The sequence below is a fragment of the Manis pentadactyla genome, chromosome 6, assembly GCF_030020395.1.
Source record: "Manis pentadactyla isolate mManPen7 chromosome 6, mManPen7.hap1, whole genome shotgun sequence".
NCBI lineage: Eukaryota > Metazoa > Chordata > Mammalia > Pholidota > Manidae > Manis > Manis pentadactyla.
This window is the reverse complement of record NC_080024.1, coordinates 138331194-138352209: the sequence shown is the minus strand read 5'-3', so window position 1 is coordinate 138352209 and position 21016 is coordinate 138331194. Positions and strand designations below refer to the sequence as shown.

The 21016-nt window shown below is 38.8% G+C and overlaps 1 protein-coding gene and 1 long non-coding RNA gene across 2 annotated transcripts in view; one reads left to right on the top strand and one right to left on the bottom strand.

Annotated features, from left to right (window-relative positions):
* Positions 1-21016, bottom strand: part of DCC (DCC netrin 1 receptor) — a 1164464-nt gene that overhangs the window by 742369 nt on the left and 401079 nt on the right. The gene's annotated exons all lie outside the window — the stretch shown is intronic.
* LOC130684153 (uncharacterized) overlaps positions 6161-21016 on the top strand; it is an 89177-nt gene continuing 74321 nt past the window's right edge. Inside the window, exon 1 of the long non-coding RNA XR_008998362.1 lies at positions 6161-6539. This is a non-coding gene — a long non-coding RNA (uncharacterized LOC130684153). The remainder of the gene's footprint in view (positions 6540-21016) is intronic.

Here is a 21016-nt window from a genome sequence, read left to right as displayed (position 1 = left end):
TTCGGATCTTGTAAGATAGTTAATCCCTCTGTGACAAAGTTTCCTTTCTATAAAGAAGGAAAAATAGCATCTACCTTATATTGTTATTGTGAAAATTAATTTAGTGAACCCACAGAAAGCATTTAGCGCAGTGTCTGGCACAGAGTGACTCCCCCACAGGTGAAAGCTGTTATTGTTATCGTTGTGCTTATGGTTATGTTTAAAAGACACGACGTCATGAGGAGGCTGGTACGAGAACTGCAATGTAGCTGTGGCAAACAGTAAAAATCGTTGCAGTCTCTTCTCCCTCCTCAAAGTGAGGAGTGCATTTCTCTGCTCCTTGGATCTCAGCTGGTTTTGTGACAGGCTTGAGCAATAATGCGGCAGAAGCTGCATTGTGAGTTCCAGCCTAGGGCTCAAGACCCAGACCTTGCATGCCTGGAACTTGCTCTTAGAGCCCTGTGACCTCCAAGGGAACAGCTCTAAGCTAGTCCGCTCCGGGATGAGAGCACTTGGAGAGAAGTCCCTACCCTTCCAGCCACGGGGTCATAAACAGGCTTCCTCCGCCAGTACCCCAGCTGATAACAGGGACACCAGTGAGGGCTGTCTGCTGGCCCGGCCCAGCAGAACCACCCAGCTTATCTACTGAATCAGGAACTAAGTAAACAGGTGTTTTAAGTCACTGAGTTCTGAGATGGTTGGCTACATAGCAAAAGCTAGATTTTTACTGTTTGCCACAGCTATATATTACAATTCTCATACCAGCCTCCTCATGATATCATGTCTTTTAAACATAACCATAAGCACATAGAGTAAAAACTGGTGGTTTTACTCTAGTTTAATCCATTTGCAGTCTCTCAGGAACAAAATGTACTTCCGAACACAATGTGATATGTTAATAAAATACATGCTTTGCTATTTATGAGCAGTCACTGATCCATAAAAGTATGCAACATCTGTTTGGAGTTGCAAATGCTATCACACGCAGATTTTTTCATACTGACTTATATATGCACCAGTGCCTTTTCTAAGTGAGGAGGACAACCCTCTAGGAATCAAACCTATCATTTTCATATTCACCTGTACACCTTAACATGGATACCTTGAGTCAAGAATAAGGGATACATTGCAAAGATAAGGCGCTGCTGAAACACCACTGGGAATGTCATTTTGTAGAGCATTAAAAAAGCAGAACATTATCTTTTACTCCATCACTGTCCTTAAAGATTGTACAAAAAGTCAAAATATCAGAAGACATTTTTGTTTAATGACTCATTTAAAACATCACATGCCACATTGCATTTGATCCTGCAGGAATCTGGACCACAGCATTAGCTAGGGAACACTCAGACCTTCATAAAAAATTTTGCTGAAGGTATATATTGAGTCGGACCCATGGATGTCTGCTGATAAGGAACTTTGCAACACTAATTTTATTAATTCACAGAACACTACAGGAAAATGAATACTATTAGCATTTATCATAATAAATGTAAAAATCCAGGAATATTCTTTAAGGTAATTCAACAACTGTTCATTGACATTTACTATGTCTTAAAACTTTGATAATCTTAATTATTTAAAATGAAGATTACTAACCTGGCCCTCAAAGAGCCACCAGTCTAGTAGAAAAAGAAAATGATTTATCTGAGGAACAATTAGAATTCAAAATGTTCATACCTTACAATTGTAAGCTTGTAATTAGCCAAATCAGCCAGTGATTCAATAATCAATTCAATTATAATAATAGGCATTACTTACTATATCACTAATTATTGTCAGAGATAAAGTACCAGGAATTAAGTTGTATCAATACTTAAAGTTTTGTTTGTTTGTTTCTTCCTACCTCTTCTTAAGAAATGAATAGGATGCTACATGTCTTATAATAGACATCCTAGCACTCGGGCACCAGGACATTGGAAATGGTTTCTCAGCTGTTGATCAGTGGGTACCAGTTAGCTCCAAAGAAATATTTTAAAAGTGGGATTCACTTTGGATATTTGGATACAATTGTTGAAATCACTGGATAGAGTCTACTGTAGTTATAAATAAGCATGTGCCTCAGCATAAGACTCTCACCTGGGTTTAAATTCTGATCTTGCCCAATTAGTAGCTGTGCAGTATTGAGCAAGTCACATAAGCTCCCTTCCTTGTGCCTTCTCATCTTCATGCTTCTGGTTACATGTATACCCAAGAGCAAAAATGCACCATGCTACAAAGCAAAGGTAAAATCTCTTTTACCTTTGATCAAGTTCCTGATTTTCTTTTTTGATAAAGTGAGTCATTTACTGCTCCAAGGGTTCCAAAATACCAAAGCAATCTGTTTATTACTATGTTGCAGTTTAATGCAGAGCAGCATAACCTAACACATAGATCAGAAGAAGAATGAGGACCTGCACTTTGTTGACTGTTTACAAATTAAACTAACAAGTAGCCATGGAACAGCTGGTTTCTGACTTGAAGACTTTAAAACTATGTCTATACTTATTAAGTTCCACAACACAAGGACATTTCATGTGAGTTTGTAATTGCACTTTTTATTTCAAACATTGAAAACTGTTTTCTTTCAAACATTAAAAAAATTAGGAAAACTTCACATGAGAGATCTCTGTAAATATAGTCTTTCCTCTTCATTGTCTCCTTCTTTCCTTTATCTTTTTCCTCTCTATCCTCAGCCCCTTCATAAAAAGACTGCAGGATGCACTCACATTCTTGACAAATTAAAAAAGCTTCCTGCCAACTGAGAAGGTATTGGAGTTTCTGCAAAGGACAGCACCATGAACTGGACTTCGGAAGATTCTCTGACGTCTCTAACCAGCCGATGCCTAATCCTCTAGCCCAGACAGAAATGTTTGCCACAACTTTTCCATAGCCTAGTACTCAGTCACCTTTTAAAATTGTATTGCTGTACAAGGCAAAGAGAAAAAGAACCTTTAAGGAATTTCAGCAGAGTCCCGTATTTAGAGAGGATGAGCAGGAAGACTCTGGTTAAGTGACTGTTTACCAAAAGCCTAAGAGCAGGGTTTGTATCAAGCACATGTTCTGAACACTACATTGCCTTTTACAGGAAATACAATAAAATACACTCAACATTATAATGCATGTAACTTAAATTTTATATGGATTCAGAAAGAATGATAAGGATCCTGTCAGGCCTCAAGTCACATTATTATTGTTAATCTTTATGTTACATGCCTGAGAATACCAGGTCTAAGACTATGCTGCCCTGTGATAAGTAACAGCATTTTTCAGTACTTTGATTTTTCTTTGTGTTGTAAAAGTAAAAGAGGAAAAACAGATTATTGTGGGTTCTGGATAAAAATATGGTCATGGTACTTGAAGAGTTTAAAGAGATGTTAAAGCCACTTTCAGAGTAGCTGTAAGAGGAAAAGCAGAGATGTCCAACTCATTCACTCTGACAGCCTGCAAATACTGAATTTCCCACATAATTAGTCATTCTTTACTGAAATGTAAGAGTCTAAAGCTATACTTACTCTCTGAAAGCATCAGTAGTCTATGTCTGTTTTTCATTATGACATGTGACATATTTTTAGAAACACTGAACACTGGGAATCAGTATGATCCTTGTCTGTAGCTTCCTTGAATCTCACAGTGCACCATCTGTCCAAAGACATTTAAGCCTTTCACCAGTGTTATGTGATACAATAAAATACTCATGATTTACCATCCAAGGCAAATCTGTCTCCCAGTTCTTCTAGATAGAGTGTCAGGTTTTAAAATTGAAATGTTTATAGGGGGAGCCAAATGGGGAATAAATTCCCCTAAACTGTTCTGAAATTTACTTCTCTCTTTACAGAGTGTTGAGGATAAAAATCAAAACTTTGCAAATGTTTTTCTCATTCGGTAACATAGAGGGAAGCAAGAGAGGCTGGAATAAAGCCACACAGGAGAGAGCTGGTGGTCTAGGTCTCAGAAGTCACATTCATGAGAGGTCAGACAGAGAAGTCAGCAAGCCAGGAAGCTTCACATGGAAGCCAAGAAATCCAGGGCTCTGCATATATGGGATTAAATGAAAGCACTTGGGGAAAAAAAAAAAAGGTAAGGGTGTAGTTCCAGAAATCAGGAGCAAAGCAGAGGACCTAAGAATGGACTTGGGTCCCTAGAGTGTCCAGCATGAGAAGCAGCCTTGGAGTAGGCCTGATACGAGAAATATAGGACACCAGAAGAAGCAGGCAACAAGAAATAGAAACCCAATTTTCCTCTCCTGTCTTCTAAACACCATGAAGCTCCTCTCTCAGAATCAGAAAAGAATAGTTCAAAGCAGATGTTACAAACCAACAGAGTTACCAAAGCTTTCACAATAAAACTGAACGTCCTCCTGTCTAATATTCTAAAGTGAGTAGCAATTATTTTGTGAGCCTCTAAAATGCACTGCATTTGAAGAAGGCTGTTGAACTAAATGGGGGTCCTTTGAGAAGATTCTCTCTAAAGTGTACCCCCATTTGTGAAGGTCTCTTTGTTTAGGAAGCACCTCTGTGCTTACTTGTGGAAATGCATTAACTGAAGAGGTCTTTTAATTTCCTTCATCTACTCAATTGTATTTTACCTTGACTGTCTTTGTGGGAAAATGGTCCTTTTCATCATTCAGAAATAATTTTCTATTAAAAAAAAAATCACACGCTGTTTCTTCTTGCTGAAGGTTTTCCTTGTATATTCAATCAGTAATGAAAGAAGCCTTTCTCTTCAACTAACCAACTCTTTACAGAATGAAGTGATGTAAGCGTTCTTTAAAAACTCTTTTCATGTATAAACAGATGGGCATAACATCAGTCTCAAATTGATGAGGACTTTGTAAAAAATGACTATCCATAAAATTCAATGCCTTAAATTTCAAGTAGAAACAAAGTCCTCTTCTCAAAGACCTCTCTTTATTTAACAACATAAAAAGCTAATGAAACAAAATTTCTAGGCCATTTTGAGGAAATGAACAATAACGGAGGGAAAAAATCCCTCTGGAGCCTAGAGTTCTATGAGTGGTAGACAATGAAATTGGTAGCTTTTGCATAAATACAGTGTTTGAGACATGTTTTCCAACCCTCCTGCTACAATGCAGGTGTCTTGAGAGAGGCACTAGTGGTTATTATATTTATAGGCATTCAATAAATATTGACCATAAAACTCAATTTTTTATAATAACTTGCATTCATCAAGATCAGAGACTATAGATTATGGTATCCCAACTTTTCTTCTGGGTCTTCTTTCCTTATATTTCTCTCTACAGACCATATGTCTTGAAAATGTTGTTTAACAATCAACTTGCATTATTTTTGTATTAAGATAACCACACATTTTTATTAATTTTCAAATTACAAGTCCAAAAGAATGTCAATTTAAAGTACTAGGCTTAAAAAGAATGGAGGTTTTCGAGGAATTAGGGCGAAGCCAAGATGGCACCATGAGCAAAGCAGCAGAAATCTCCTCGCAAAACCACATACATCTATCAAAATATAACAAAGACAACACTTCCTAGAATAGAGACCAGAGGACACAGGACAATATCCAGACCACATCCATACCTGCGAGAACCCAGCACCTCGCGAAGGGGGTAAGATACAAGCCCCGGCCCCGCGGGAGCCGAGCGCCCCTCCCCCCAGCTCCCGGCGGGAGAAGAGGAGTCGGAGCGGGAGGGAGACGGAGCCCAGGAATGCTGAACACCCCTCCAGCCATCCAGACAAGAGTGCAGACACAGTGCATGCGTGGGGTCCTGGATACTAGAGAAACAGGCCAGAAAGACTGGTGAGCGGGTGCCGGAGGCTGGCAGCAGAGAACAAAGAAAAGCAAGCGGCCATTTTCTTTCTTTTTTTTTTTTTTTTTTTTTTTGGCGACTGCTTTTTGGAAGTCTTAAAGGGACAAGGACCCCAATACTAGGGAAACAGTGCAGCAAGACCAGTGAGCGGGGGTCTGAGGCTGGCGCCTGAGGACAAAGAAAAGCGAGCAGTTTTTTTTTTTTTAATTATTAATATCATTTTTGTTGTTGTTGTTGTTGTTGTTGTTGTTTTTTGGCAAGTGCTTTTTGGAAGTCTTAAAGGGGCAGGGCGGGACACTTAATCCAGAGGTAGGGAATCCGGGATCTCTGGGCACCCTAACCCCTGGGCAGCAGGGAGCACGGAGGCCCCTTACGGAGATAAATAGCCTCCCAGCCGCACCCCCACCAACGGGGCTCCACCATTTTGGAGCAGAATCCCGAGTCACGCCACGCCCAGAGCAACAGTGGAGATAAACTCCATGGTAGCCGGGCAGGAAGCAGAAGCCCTGTCTGCGCACAGCTGCCCAGCACAAGCCACTAGAGGTCGCTGTTCTCCCAGGAGAGGAGGACCACAAACCAACAAGAAGGGAAGTTCTTCCAGCCATCACTCATTCCAGCTCTGCAAACTATTTCTATCACCACGAAAAGGCAAAATTACAGGCAAACCAAGATCACAGAGGCAACACCAGAGAAGGAGACAGACCTAACCAGTCTTCCTGAAAAAGAATTTGAAATAAAAATCATGAACATGCTGACGGAGATGCAGAGAAAAATGCAAGAGCAATGGGATGAAGTCTGGAGGGAGATCACAGATGCCAGGAAGGAGATTACAGAAGTGAAACAAACTCTGGAAGGGTTTGTAAGCAGAATGGATAAGATGCAAGAGGCAACTGAAGGAACAGAAACCAGAGAACAGGAACGCATAGAAGCTGACATACAGAGAGATAAAAGGATCTCCAGGAATGAAACAATATTAAGAGAACTGTGTGACCAATCCAAAAGGAACAATATCCATATTATAGGGGTACCAGAAGAAGAAGAGAGAGGAAAAGGGATAGAAAGTGTCTTTGAAGAAATAATTGTTGAAAACTTCCCCAAACTGGGGGAGGAAATAATCGAACAGACCACGGAAATACACAGAAACCCCAACAGAAAGGATCCAAGGAGGACAACACCAAGACACATAATAATTAAAATGGCAAAGATCAAGGACAAGGAAAGAGTTTTAAAGGCAGCTAGAGAGAAAAAGGTCACCTATAAAGGGAAACCCATCAGGCTAACATCAGACTTCTTGAAAGAAACCCTACAGGCCAGAAGAGAATGGCATGATACACTTAATGCAATGAAACAGAAGGGCCTTGAACCAAGGATACTGTATCCAGCACGACTATCATTTAAATACGATGGCGGGATTAAACAATTCCCACACAAGCAAAAGCTGAGGGAATTTGCTTCCCACAAACCACCTCTACAGAACATCCTACAGGGACTGCTCTAGATGGGAGCACTCCTAAAAAGAGCACAGAACAAAACACCTAACATATGAAGAATGGAGGAGGAGGAATAAGAAGGGAGAGAAGAAAAGAATCTCCAGACAGTGTATATAACAGCTCAATAAGCGAGCTAAGTTAGGCAGTAAGATACTAAAGAGGCTAACCTTGAACCTTTGGTAACCACGAATTTAAAGCCAACAATGGCAATAAGTACATATCTCTCAATAGTCACCCTAAATGTTAATGGACTTAATGCACCAAGCAAAAGACACAGAGTAATAGAATGGATAAAAAAGCAAGACCCATCTATAAGCAGCTTACAAGAAACTCACCTCAAACCCAAAGACATGTACAGACTAAAAGTCAAGGGATGGAAAAACATATTTCAGGCAAACAACAGTGAGAAGAAAGCAGGGGTTGATGTTCTAATATCAGACAAAATAGACTTCAAAACAAAGAAAATAACAAGAGATAAAGAAGGACACCACATAACAATAAAGGGCTCAGTCCAACAAGAGGATATAACCATTCTAAATAAATATGAACCCAACACAGGAGCACCAGCATATGTGAAACAAATACTAACAGAACTAGAGGGGGAAATAGACTGCAATGCATTCATTTTAGGAGACTTCAACACACCACTCACCCCAAAGGATAGATCCACTGGGCAGAAAATAAGTAAGGACACGGATGTACTGAACAACACAGTAGAATAGATGGACCTAATAGACATCTATAGAACTCAACATCCAAAAGCAATAGGATATACATTCTTCTCAAGTGCACATGGAACATTCTCCAGAATAGACCACATACTAGCCCACAAAAAGAGCCTCAGTAAATTCCAAAATATTGAAATTCTACCAACCAATTTTTCAGACCACAAAGGTATAAAAATAGAAATAAATTCTACAAAGAAAACAAAAAAGGCTCACATACATATGGAGGCTTAACAACATGCTCCTAAATAATCAATGGATAAATGAACAAATTAAAATAGAGATCAAGGAATATATAGAAACAAATGACAACAACAACACAAAGCCCCAACTTCTGTGGGACGCAGCGAAAGCAGTCATAAGAGGAAAGTATATAGCGATCCAGGCACACTTGAAGAAGGAAGAACAATCTCAAATGAATAGTCTAACATCACAATTATCGAAACTGGAAAAAGAAGAACAAATGAGGCCTAAAGTCAGCAGAAGGAGGGACATAATAAAGATCAGAGAAGAAATAAACAAAATTGAGAAGAATAAAACAATAGCAAAAATCAATGAAACCAAGAGCTGGTTCTTTGAGAAAATAAACAAAATAGATAAGCCTCTAGACAAACTTATTAAGAGAAAAAGAGAATCAACACAAATCAACAGAATGAGAAATGAGAACAGAAAAATCACAACAGACTCCACAGAAATACAAAGAATTATTAAAGACTACTATGAAAACCTATATGCCAATAAGCTGGAAACCTAGAAGAAATGTACAACTTCCTAGAAAAATGCAACCTTCCAAGACTGAACAAGGAAGAAACACAAAAGTTAAACAAACCCATTACGAGCAAAGAAATTGAAACGGTAATCAAAAAACTACCCAAAAACAAAACCCCCGGGCTGGACGGATTTACCTCGGAATTTTATCACACACACAGAGAAGACATAATAAACATTCTCCTTAAAGTTTTCCGAAAAACAAAAGAGGAGGGAATACTCCCAAACTCATTTCTATGAAGCCAACATCACCCTAATACCAAAACCAGGCAAAGACCCCACCAAAAAAGAAAATTACAGACCAATATCCCTGATGAATGTAGATGCAAAAATACTCAATAAAATATTAGCAAACCGAATTCAAAAGCATATCAAAAGGATCATACACCATGATCAAGTAGTATTCATCCCAGGGATGCAAGGATGGTACAACATTCGAAAATCCATCAACATCATCCACCACATCAACAAAAAGAAAGACAAAATCCACATGATCATCTCCATAGATGCTGAAAAAGCATTTGACAAAATTCAACATCCATTCATGATAAAAACTCTCAGCAAAATGGGAATAGAGGGCAAGTACCTCAACATAATAAAGGCTATATATGATAAACCCACAGCCAACATTATACTGAACAGCGAGAAGCTGAAAGCTTTTCCTCTAGGATCGGGAACTAGACAGGGATGCCCACTCTCCCCACTGTTATTTAACATAGTACTGGAGGTCCTAGCCATAGCAATCAGACAAAACAAAAAATACAAGGAATCCAGATTGGTAAAGAAGAAGTTAAACTGTCATTATTTGCAGAATGACATGATACTGTACATAAAAAACCCTAAAGACTCCACCCCAAAACTACTAGAACTGATATCGGAAAACAGAAAAGTTGCAGGATACAAAATTAACACACAGAAATCTGTGGCTTTCCTATACACTAACAATGAACCAATAGAAAGAGAAATCAGGAAAACAACTTCATTCACAATTGCATCCAAAAGAATAAAATACCTAGGAATAAACCTAACCAAAGAAGTGAAAGACTTATACCCTGAAAACTACAAGTCACTCTTAAGATAAATTAAAGGGGACACTAACAAATGGAAACTCATCCCATGCTCGTGGCTAGGAAGAATTAATATCGTCAAAATGGCCATCCTGCCCAAAGCAATATACAGATTTGATGCAATCCGTATCAAATTACCAGCAACATTCTTCAATGAACTGGAACAAATAATTCAAAAATTCATACGGAAACACCAAAGACCCCAAATAGCCAAAGCAATCCTGAGAAAGAAGAATAAAGTAGGGGGGATCTCACTCCCCAACTTCAAGCTCTACTACAAAGCCATAGTCATCAAGACAATTTGGTACTGGCACAAGAACAGAGCCACAGACCAGTGGAACAGACTAGAGACTCCACACATTAACCCAAACATATATGGTCAATTAATACTTGATAAACTAGCCATGGACATACAATGGTGAAACGACAGACAGTCTCTTCAACAGATGCTGCTGGCAAAACTGGACAGCTACATGTAGGAGAATGAAACTGGATCACTGTCTAACCCCATACACAAAAGTAAACTCCAAATGGATCAAAGACCTGAATGTAAGTCATGAAACCATAAAACTCTTAGAAAAAAACATAGGCAAAAACCTCTTAGACATAAACATGAGTGACCTCTTCTTGAACATATCTCCCCGGGCAAGGAAAACAACAGAAAAAAATGAACAAGTGGGACTATATTAAGCTGAAAAGCTTCTGTACAGCAAAAGACACCATCAATAGAACAAAAAGGAACCCTACAGTATGGGAGAATACATTTGTAAATGACAGATCCGATAAAGACTTGATGTCCAAAATATATAGAGCTCACCCACCTCAACAAACAAAAAACAAACAATCCACTTTAAAAATGGGCAGGGGAACTGAACAGACAGTTCTCCAAAAAAGAAATACAGATGGCCAGCAGACACATGAAAAGATGCTCCATATTGCTAATTATCAGAGAAATGCAAATTAAAACTACAGTGAGATATCACCTCACACCAGTAAGGATGGCTACCATCCAAAAGACAAACATCAACAAATGTTGGCGAGGCTGTGGAGAAAGGGGAACCCTCCTACACTGCTGGTGGGAATGTAAGTTAGTTCAACCATTGTGGAAAGCAGTATGGAGGTATATCAAAATGCTCAAAACAGACTTACCATTTGACCCAGAAATTCCACTCCTAGGAATTTACCCTAAGAACGCAGCACTCAAGTTTGAAAAAGACAGATGCACCCCTATGTTTATCGCAGCACTATTTACAATAGCCAAGAATTGGAAGCAACCTAAGTGTCCATCAGTAGATGAATGGATAAAGAAGATGTGGTACATATACACAATGGAATATTACTCAGCCATAAGAAGAAAACAAATCCTACCATTTGCAACAACATGGATGGAGCTAGAGGGTATTATGCTCAGTGAAATAAGCCAAACAGAGAAAGAGAAATACCAAATGATTTCACTCATCTGTGGAGTATAAGAACAAAGGAAAAACTGAAGGAACAAAACAGCAGCAGAATCACAGAACCCAAGAATGTACTAACAGGTACCAAAGGGAAAGGGACTTGGGAGGATGGGTGGGTAGGGAGGGATAAGCGGGGGGAAGATGAAGGGGAGTATTAAGATTAGCAGGCATAAAGGGGGGGGTTGGAGAAAGGGGAGGGCTGTACAGCACAGAGAAGACAAGTAGTGATTCTACAGTATTTTTCTATGCTGATGGACAGTGACTGTAAAGGGGTTTATAGGGGGGATCTCGTATAGGGGAGAGCTTAGTGAACATAATATTCTTCATGTAATTGTAGATTAATGATAAAAAAAAAAAAGCAGTTCCTGTGTGGTGACCTCCAATAAGTTCTTCACAATGGTATAAAGGGCATATCAAAGTGTGGGCAAAGCGTCTGTTTGTGTTTATACAGAGGATCAAAGCCTAATTTGGCTACCCAAAAAACGAACTAAGATACGATTTGAAGAAGTTCCAACATCAACATACTCTGGAAGAGTCATTCCAGTAGATGATCATCAGAAAACGTCTACAAGGATCCTGGCGCTGTTGCAGTTGTAGCTGAATTCATTCCACTGGATCCTGGAATTGCCATTGGAATGAAGAAGGAGATACCTAAGCTGGCCTGTGCATACAGTAAAGTAACAAATTTGACTGGATCTATATGGTTGAACTCAAGCAAGAATTAGGAGAAGTGCAAGTTGCAGCACTCCAAAATCTTGAGACTACAGACTATCTGCTGTTAAAAGAACATATGGGATGTGAACAGTCCCCAGGAATGTGTTGTTTTAAATTGTCTGATTTTTCTCAAACTATTCAAATTCAGTTAGACAATATCCATCATATCATAGATAAGTTTTCACAAATGCTTAGGGTGCCTAACTGGTTTTCTTGGTTTCACTGGAGATCGCTGGTAATTGTAGGTCTGCTTTGGTTATGTAACTATTTGGTTATGTATTCCTATTACGTTAATGTGGGTGCGCAATTTAATTAGTAGTTTAAAACCTATACATGCTTAAGTTACTCTACAAGAAGTTATGTCAAAGAAATAACCAATCTTCCCATGTTTTCTTCCGTCTGCTACTTCTATAGCTTTTCTTCTTCCTTCCTAATTACAACCCTTAAATAGAATTCGGGCCTCATAATGAATTTACCGAGTATCATAATTCTTCCAAGTGGTAAAGATACCTCAAGACAAATGTTGGGCATAAAACCCACAGGACATAAATCTGCAAAGAAGTAAAAAGCTAACCTTTTAAAAAAATATTGCTTCTCTCTCACTTACCAACTTTACATTTCCCTGTATGGCCCCGGAAGATGACTGGTTAGCCAGAGACGGGTAAGATTCCTCAAGGGAGGAACAACCTAAGACAGGCACAGTCGCAGGGGGGCCATCAGGTGAGAAATTGGGGATCAACAGAGGTGAGGCTTAGAACCTCACCCCCCTTGTTTTGAGAGAAATCTTCTGCATCCGTGGATGTTTTGTTGCCCTTGTCTAGCTTGGATTAACACATAGTCTACAGGCACAGACCTGATCATCTTCATTTGCCCTTTTACAGCACTAAACTATGTTTTCTACCTTTATCTTGCATCTACCTACCACTTCAGCATTTTATTAAAAATAAGAAGAAGAAGAAGAAGAAGAAGAAGAAGAAGAAGAAGAAGAAGAAGAAGAAGAAGAAGAAGAAGAAGGGAGAAATGTGGGATTCATATATAAATCAAGTATAAAAATCAAATGAATATTCATATTTGACCTGATTGTTTATAGTTCATAATGCGTGATCAAAACCTAAAGTTTCTGTGATGACTGCCCTTGTACTGTTCACCATGTAAGAACTTATTCACTATGTAAGAATTTGTTCACCACGTAAGAACTTGTTCGTTGTGCTTCAGAAGATCGGAGACTGATGAGAATTAGGTTTGAGGTGGATTAATGATTGTGCATCGAGTCCCCTGTACAGAATTTTATTGTTGTTAACTGTTAACAACCATTTGATCAATAAATATGAGAGATGCCCTCTCAAAAAAATAAATAAATAAAATAAATAAATAAACAAATAAATAAATAAATAAAAAGAATGGAGGTTTTAAGAGATTTTATCTGTCCTCTATGCCCTACCTGCTATATAATCCTATATAAAAAAACAGATACAAATAAAATTAAATGTGCTATTTAAAATAGCAACAATAATAGACATAATGTACTAGGAACACATCTACAGAACAATGCAAAAGACTTCTATGATTAAATAGACTTTAAAACAGAGTTTTAAAGACTAAAAGGAAAAACAAAGAGAGAAATGTCATTTTCAAAGACTGGAAAGCCCAAAAAAGTAAAGATGTAAACTATAAAGATGACTGCTCCCAAAAGCATGTATAATTTAAAGCAATTCTAACCAAAATCTCAACAGGTTTCTTGGGGGAAATCTTCAGTCAACTAAAATGTTATAGAAATTCAAAACGCCAACAAAAACCAACACATACTTGAACAAAGAACAAAGTAGGAAGATAAACTTCTGAAAACATTGACTTATTTTAGGGCAATAGTAATCAAACTGACATGCTATTGCTGCAAGGACAGATATGTATAACACTGATATGGACTACAGAGTCCAGAGCATACCCTACTTTAACGGGCCCTTGTATTTGACAGGTATGTGTTATACGGCACAGTGAAGCACTTGGGTAACGATGATCCTGTCAATTCATGGGCAGAGAACACTTGATCACAGAAAAATTGAAAGGGATATTCATAAGGGAAAAGGGAGATTGAAATCTTAGCTCCCACCATATACAGCACTTGGGCTCCCTGGGCACAACGATTAATGGGAAATCAAAAAAACTCAATTTGAAGATAAATGATATTTTATAATGAAATTTAACAAAATGAAATGAATGATGAACAAACTCTTAATTCTTCAAAAAAGGAGAAGTCCAGTCTGAACTTGTACAACACATGTCAAGCCTCACCCTAGTCCCAGCACTGCTGCTAGCCAATGACTTTCTTTATCTTTACTGCTTGGTTACCCAAGTAACTTCCTAGAAAAGGTATGTGAGATATAATTTCTGAGTCCTTAGGTATCCAATGATTTCTTTATTTTATCCTTACACTTAATTGATAGGATGCTTAAATAATTCTAGGTGAGAAAAAAAAAATCCCCGAAGAAATAAGAAGAATTGCTTTATTGCCTTCTTGTATCATTTGCTCAGTCATGTGGTGACCTTTTTGGGTATGTTGTGTGTGTGTGTCTTTCTCCCTGTAAACTTTTTAAACCGTGTAACAGACTCAGTGTAAGCGTTTTTCTTCCATCTGGCTCAGCACTTGACAGGCCTTTTCAATTAGAAGATACATCAGGGAAATTATTTTATATATTTTAAATGTCTTCTCTCTCCATTCTCTTTTCTCTCTTCTGGTATTCCTATCAGCCAGATACTAGAACTCTTGACCAGATCCTCTTATCTTTGCTTCTCTCTGGCTCTTTAAATTGAAGAAATCCTAGAGATGCCCTCTCTTCTATTTTCTAATCCTTCCATTGATCTTTTTAAAATTTCGACTAAAGTACTTTTTTAAAAATTTAAGAGCTTGTTTTTGTTCCCCAATTGTTTCTTTTTTAGGGTTACTATTATTGGTTTATGAATCGATCTTTTCTCAAGTTTCTCTAAGTAGTTATTTAAAATTCTCTTCATTTCCCTATATTATCTTGCAATTATTTTTCTGACATTTACCTTTGTTTTTCTTTGTCATGTTGCAATTGTTCTTAAAATATCTAGTGACCCTTTGTTTTAAAATTATATTAAAGTCTGAACCAACAGAAGTATTTATGTGGGTCTCTCTGTAGGTCAGGGAGAATGTCAGAGTCAAACTGCTTTTGTGTGAGTGATGCAGGAGCTCCCTATTGTGCCAGGAACCTCTCAATGCCAGAATGTTGGGTTCTTTGCTGTTTTAGATCTCTCCAAACAGTCCATTCATCTTTTTAGAAAAGATCCTTCCTTTGTGACTTAGGAAGTAGGAACTATTTGTTAGATACTCTGCACAAATGGGTAGGGAAGGAGATAGCTATAAAGACAATCAATTGGATATTTCATTAATATCTCTTGCCCCTCTTCTTTCTCCTTCTCCTCCTCTCCCTTATTCTTACTTTTTTTTTTTTTTAAACTTTCTCCTTTGGTGCACAAGCTTCTTCAAGATTCTGCTGGGCAGATCGGTACCATCCTCAGCTGGAATCCATCCAGGAATTCTCCAGTCCAGTGGCTATAAATTTGAATGGGTTCAGAATCACCTGGAAGATTTGTTAAAACACAGATGCTAGGCCCCACCTCCAGAGCCCAGTAATTTGCATTTCTAACAAGCTCCCCAGATGCTTATGCAGCTGATCAGGGACCACATTCTTGAGAACCACTGCTCACGGCTTACCTAACTCTCCTGAATATTACAAACATCTGGGACGCTTATTGCAGAATGGTTTTCTAGGCCCTACATCGATTTGATAGTTACAAATTGGTACATTTAATCCCTGGAGATTATCATCAGGGGAATTTGGACGGCTGCAGCTTCTTTAGTCTTGTTCCATCTCTCTCCTCCTGTATCTGACTTTTCTTTTCTACAAACTGCTAAAAAATTTGGGCTGTACCTTTCAATTCTTAGAGACTTTTTTTCTATCAGTACCTAAAGTATTGTTGGGGAGACAAGTCAGCTTTCATCTTGAAAGAGACATCAGTTAAAGATATAAAATGCAAAGATGACCTCTTCCCTTTGGCTACCAACTTCACTGAAGCTCAGATTACAACACTGGTTGTCTTGCCAATGGGTTTCAGCCCTGGGTAAGCTTCCTATGGATTCAGTGTAACCAAAGAACATGACAGCAGAATGTTCTTGGGGTAAAAGGGTTATACCAAACTTTATTTCCAGGTGTCAGGTCAGTCACTAAAATCCCGTTCACTCAGAGCGAGTCTGCAGGCAGCAAGCTGATCTGTGCCTCCGGGCCCCTCTGTCCTCACAGCTGTCCTCTGGGCCCCTCTATCCTCACAGCCATCCTCTGGGCCTCTCTGCACAGCTGTCCCACACAGCCAACCTCTGGGCCTCTGTCCTCGGTGCTGCCACCACTCCAGCCTTGCTCCGCTTTCCTGCAGCCTTGCAGCCCTGCCACGGTGTTGTGCCAAGAGCACTGGGCAGAGCTCTTTTAGAGTCAACAGCCATGTATTGCCCACAGGTGTGCAGTGAGCTAGTCAACCAGGGCCAGGTGAGAATCCTGGCCACAGGAACTCTCATTTTATTCACACTGGAGTGATGTAATGTGTTCATTGGGTTCAATATTAGGAGTTGAAAAACCAGCATCTTAGTTTTACATGTCAGAAACTAGGTTGTGAAAGCATAAATTTAATGCAAGAGTTACAAGTTTCTGAGTTCTAATGATCTTAAATCCAGGCTCTTGCCCTGAAATTATAATTTTGTTTTACAAAGTTCTTCCCAGTTGCTACCATTCTTTCAATCAGCCCCTGGAGGCAGTAGTAGGGCTGTTATCCCCATTTAAAAGTAAAAGAAAAGATCCTCAGCATTATGACATAATATCCATAATAGAGTTGTGAGGAAAATGGAAGTTCCCATGGCCAGGATCCCCACCTGACTCTAAACTACTTGCTGATATAATTGGTCTACTGCTAGGCTACTGCTTCTGCACCCTAGGCAATGAGCTATTATTGACTGAGTCACTGTATAAAGAGCCCCACCCAGTGCTCTGGGTGGAGGCAGAGACAGAGGATGCAGATGTATGTGATCCTAGTGCTTGACCTTCCACCATGAGAATAAAACCAGGTGTAAACCCTTTTACCCCAAGAACATTCCATTGTCATTTCTCGGTCTTACCAAATCCACAGTGAATTTACCTGGGGCTGAAACCCTCAGGCAAGACAGTAGTCAATCCACATTGAGAAGTTATGCCCATAGCATTCTAAATATGAGGCAACTGACCAATTCGTGAAGTTTATTTTCTTGGCAATAAAAATATTTGCATACACTTGGATATGTACTGAAGCAGGTAATTTCCAAGGGAAGCAAGACAGAGACAGCTGTGTACTTTACTGCAATGACTTAAACTTTAGAGGCAAGAAATTAGAGATTAATGCTAAATTCTTCCTCAGGGAGTATAAGCTTCCACTGAGTCTTTACATGAAGAAAAAATAAATAAAACCAAGAACTAAAACTCTGAGATGAATCAAATATTCTACTGAACTGAAACCTCCTTGAAGGGAAGGCCATGTGTATATTCTTTAAACAGAGAATACAGTCAGCTCTTGCACTGACCATAAAGGCATGTGTTTACCCTTTGTATTACAGTATTCTTATTAGGACCTTCCATGGCAGTTTCTCTGACAAAGTATTTTAGACATTAACTATCAGCCAAAAGGAAGGAAATGAAAGCAGAATATATCTACAACTCTAAACTTATTAAACTTCTAACACAAATCATCACATCACTTTTGCTATAAACCATGGCAATACACAGAGATGCATTTAATCAGGTTCTTCAAAAAATTAATTGCTGGTGTCCCAAAATGCACACTTATAAACCTCTTGCTATTATTCTCCTGATATTCATGGTTTGCTGTTTTTAATCATAGTACAATGGAATAGTCTTGAAGGATAAAGGTTAACATGAAGTTCCTTAACCAGGAACCGTTCATCAAGAATTGAGACAATCACCGCCTACCTGTTTGTCATCATAATATCATTTAATAAAGAGGATATGATAGTTCATAGTTTCTCATCATCAAAAAGGATTCAATGATAGTAAGTAAAAAGAAGGGCCTGTAGAATAAATAAGTCCATTACAAAATAAAAGGGTGGGGTATCATAGGGTAACAAAGCATGGCATGATTTTGCATAAACTTGAAACTATATACATACTAAACTTCAGTATGTATCAGAATCACCCGGGGAACTAATAAAGAAAACAGCCTCACTGGATTAGGACAAAGCCTAAACCTAGTTTTTCTTTACCAACTTCCTCTAAAAGATTCTGATACACACCAAATTTGAAAAGCACTGCACTTAGGAGTCAAAATATGAGAGTGGTAATGAGAGAGAGACCAGTTCAAAATTACAGGAGGCTTTTGATACTGAAGAAATTCCCACCTCCGTCGAATAGATAAACAGCACAGAGAAAGTTCATTAGTGACCTCTCCGATATGATGCAGCCATATTAATTCCCATATTAGCGAGAGTGCCATGTTCCAAATGTCTTTGGTTCTGGACACAGATTCACTAGTGTTTCTCTGTATTTGAAGTTTCCAGCTTCTCTGTGGCATATAGGGCAGAAACGTGAGACAGAACCACCGTCTGGAAGGAGCCTCCAGTGCTGGAGCCATCAGCAATGTCATCTAACCAGGGGCAAGAGCATAATGCCTTTTGACTTGAATTATTTTTTTAACATTGAATAGAAATAAAAAATAATTATCAATTTACTCAATCCTTTTAAATATTGAATTCATTTTATGTGGATGAGAATTCCTCTTTACTGCACTTAAGGAAAAAAAAAAAAGGATATGGTGCCCACACTATGCCTGCTTCCAAGTTGGCACATGAGGTTTGTGCTCTTGTACCAGCTCTGATGCCGGGCCACCCCAGGGTGAGGTTCATCCCAGATGGCACTGAATAAAGCAGGCCTAGTGAGGCTTGAAAGTAAACTAGGAAGCACTTGAAAACTGCTTTCTGAAAGGGAAAGCAGGTTATTCCCTAAAAACAAGAACTATGAAAGCCACAGTTTTCCTCCGTGTGGGAGGACGGGAGGAGAGGCCAAGCACAGTGACTGTCCTACCTCCTTGGCATGTCAGGGGCTGCCTGCAGGGACAAAGCCATCTCTGGACCATGAGAATGTGAAGGACGTGGATGGGAGATGAACTTTGAGTCCCTGAATGCTCTGACTTTAAGACCATTATAAAAGTCTTGCCTACTACATGCAAAACTGTTACCTTTTCCAAATTCCAGATCCTATGAATCTCCAAATCCCCACTCTCTGGGTTGTTCCTATACGTTGGTAACTAAACTCTTTTGACTCATGATTTGATTACTTGACTCTCAGATAAACAAGAGATTCCTGGAGTCCAGGAATCAGGAGCTTAACCCTCAACTTCTCTGGCCTGCAGTTCTGTTCCTGCCCCTTACTGATGATTCAGGTTGACTTTAGTCAGTGACTGCCCACAGCCCTGGAAAGACACGCAGACACTGTAATACTGTGCCCCCTGCAAACACATTGGGAGAGATGACATACACTATTCCCCCTGCACTCAGGAAGCTTCCATTCTAATCAGGTAAGCAGGTGCTAAAGAAATAAAATATATCATTACAAAAATTATAATCAGCAATTGTTATGAAAAGCATTTGAGGCATGGCACTCTGATAGCATTAGCAGTAAGCCTTAAAACAAATCAACATTTATCTCAGAAAAAGTGACATCAAGACAGAGCTCTGAAGTATGAATAGAAATGAGTTCAGCTGAGAAGACAAGAAACTCCAGGAGATTACTCTGTATTCTAAGTCTTGATGTGGAAGCAAGCACGTCTTGCTCAAAAAGGTGAAACACACTATTATTGTGGAACATCAGGAGGGAACTGGTGAGAAAGCTGTCTGTGGGGAAGGAGACTGGAGGGGGAATGGAGACGAAAGGAGGAAGCCAGACTAGACAGGGCTTTTAGGTCACAGAGGAGTTTAGATCTGATACTTAAAACATGGGAAACCATTGACCAAATTCAAATATTTGTAAAAGACAACTTTAGCCTCTGCATTTGAAATAGATGGCAAGCTAATTAATAGACTATTGCAGGAGAAGCAGTCAACAGAGGATGGCAGTTTCCATTTGGATGGTGCCAGTAGACATGCAAAGAAAGAAAAACCAAGAGATAAACAGCTGCAGTAGATACAGTCAACTCCTCTTTGGCAAGGAAGCAAAGGCACAGTTACAGAGAAAAGACAGTCTTTTCAACAAATGGTGTTGGAACAGCTAAAGACCTATATGAAAAGTGGGGAAACTACACACACCTTATACCCTTCAGCAAAAATAACTCAAAATAGATCTTACACCTAAATGTTAAACAACAAGCAAAATTGTAAAACTCCTAGGAGATAATATTGGATAATATCTAAATGACCTGGGATATAGTGATGATTTTTTAGATACAACACCAAAAGTGTGATCAGTGAAAGGAATAATCAATAAATTGCACTTCATTAAAATGAAAAACTTCGGTTTAATCAAAGACACTGCCAAGAAAATGAGAAGACAGAACACAGAGAAAAAATGCTTGCAGAAGATCTTTCTGACAAAGGACTGTCATCTCAAACATACAAAGAACTTTAGAAACTCAACAATAGGAAAATGGACAAATCAATTTTTTAAAATGGGCCAAAGAACCGAACAGACACTTCAGCAAAGATATTCGGGTGGCAAGTCAACATATGATAAGATGCTGCACATCATACATCATAAGGGAAATGCAAATTAGAACAATGAGATACCACTACACACCTACTAGAATTGCCAAAATCCACAACACTGACACTACCACATAGTGGAGAGAATGTGAAACAGCAAAAACTCTCATTCATGCAAAATGGTACAGCCACTTTGGAAGACAATTTGGCAGTTTCTTACAAAACTAAACTTAAATTTACCATATGATCTAGCAGTCACATTCCTTGGTATTTACCAAAGTCAAATGAAAACTTATATCA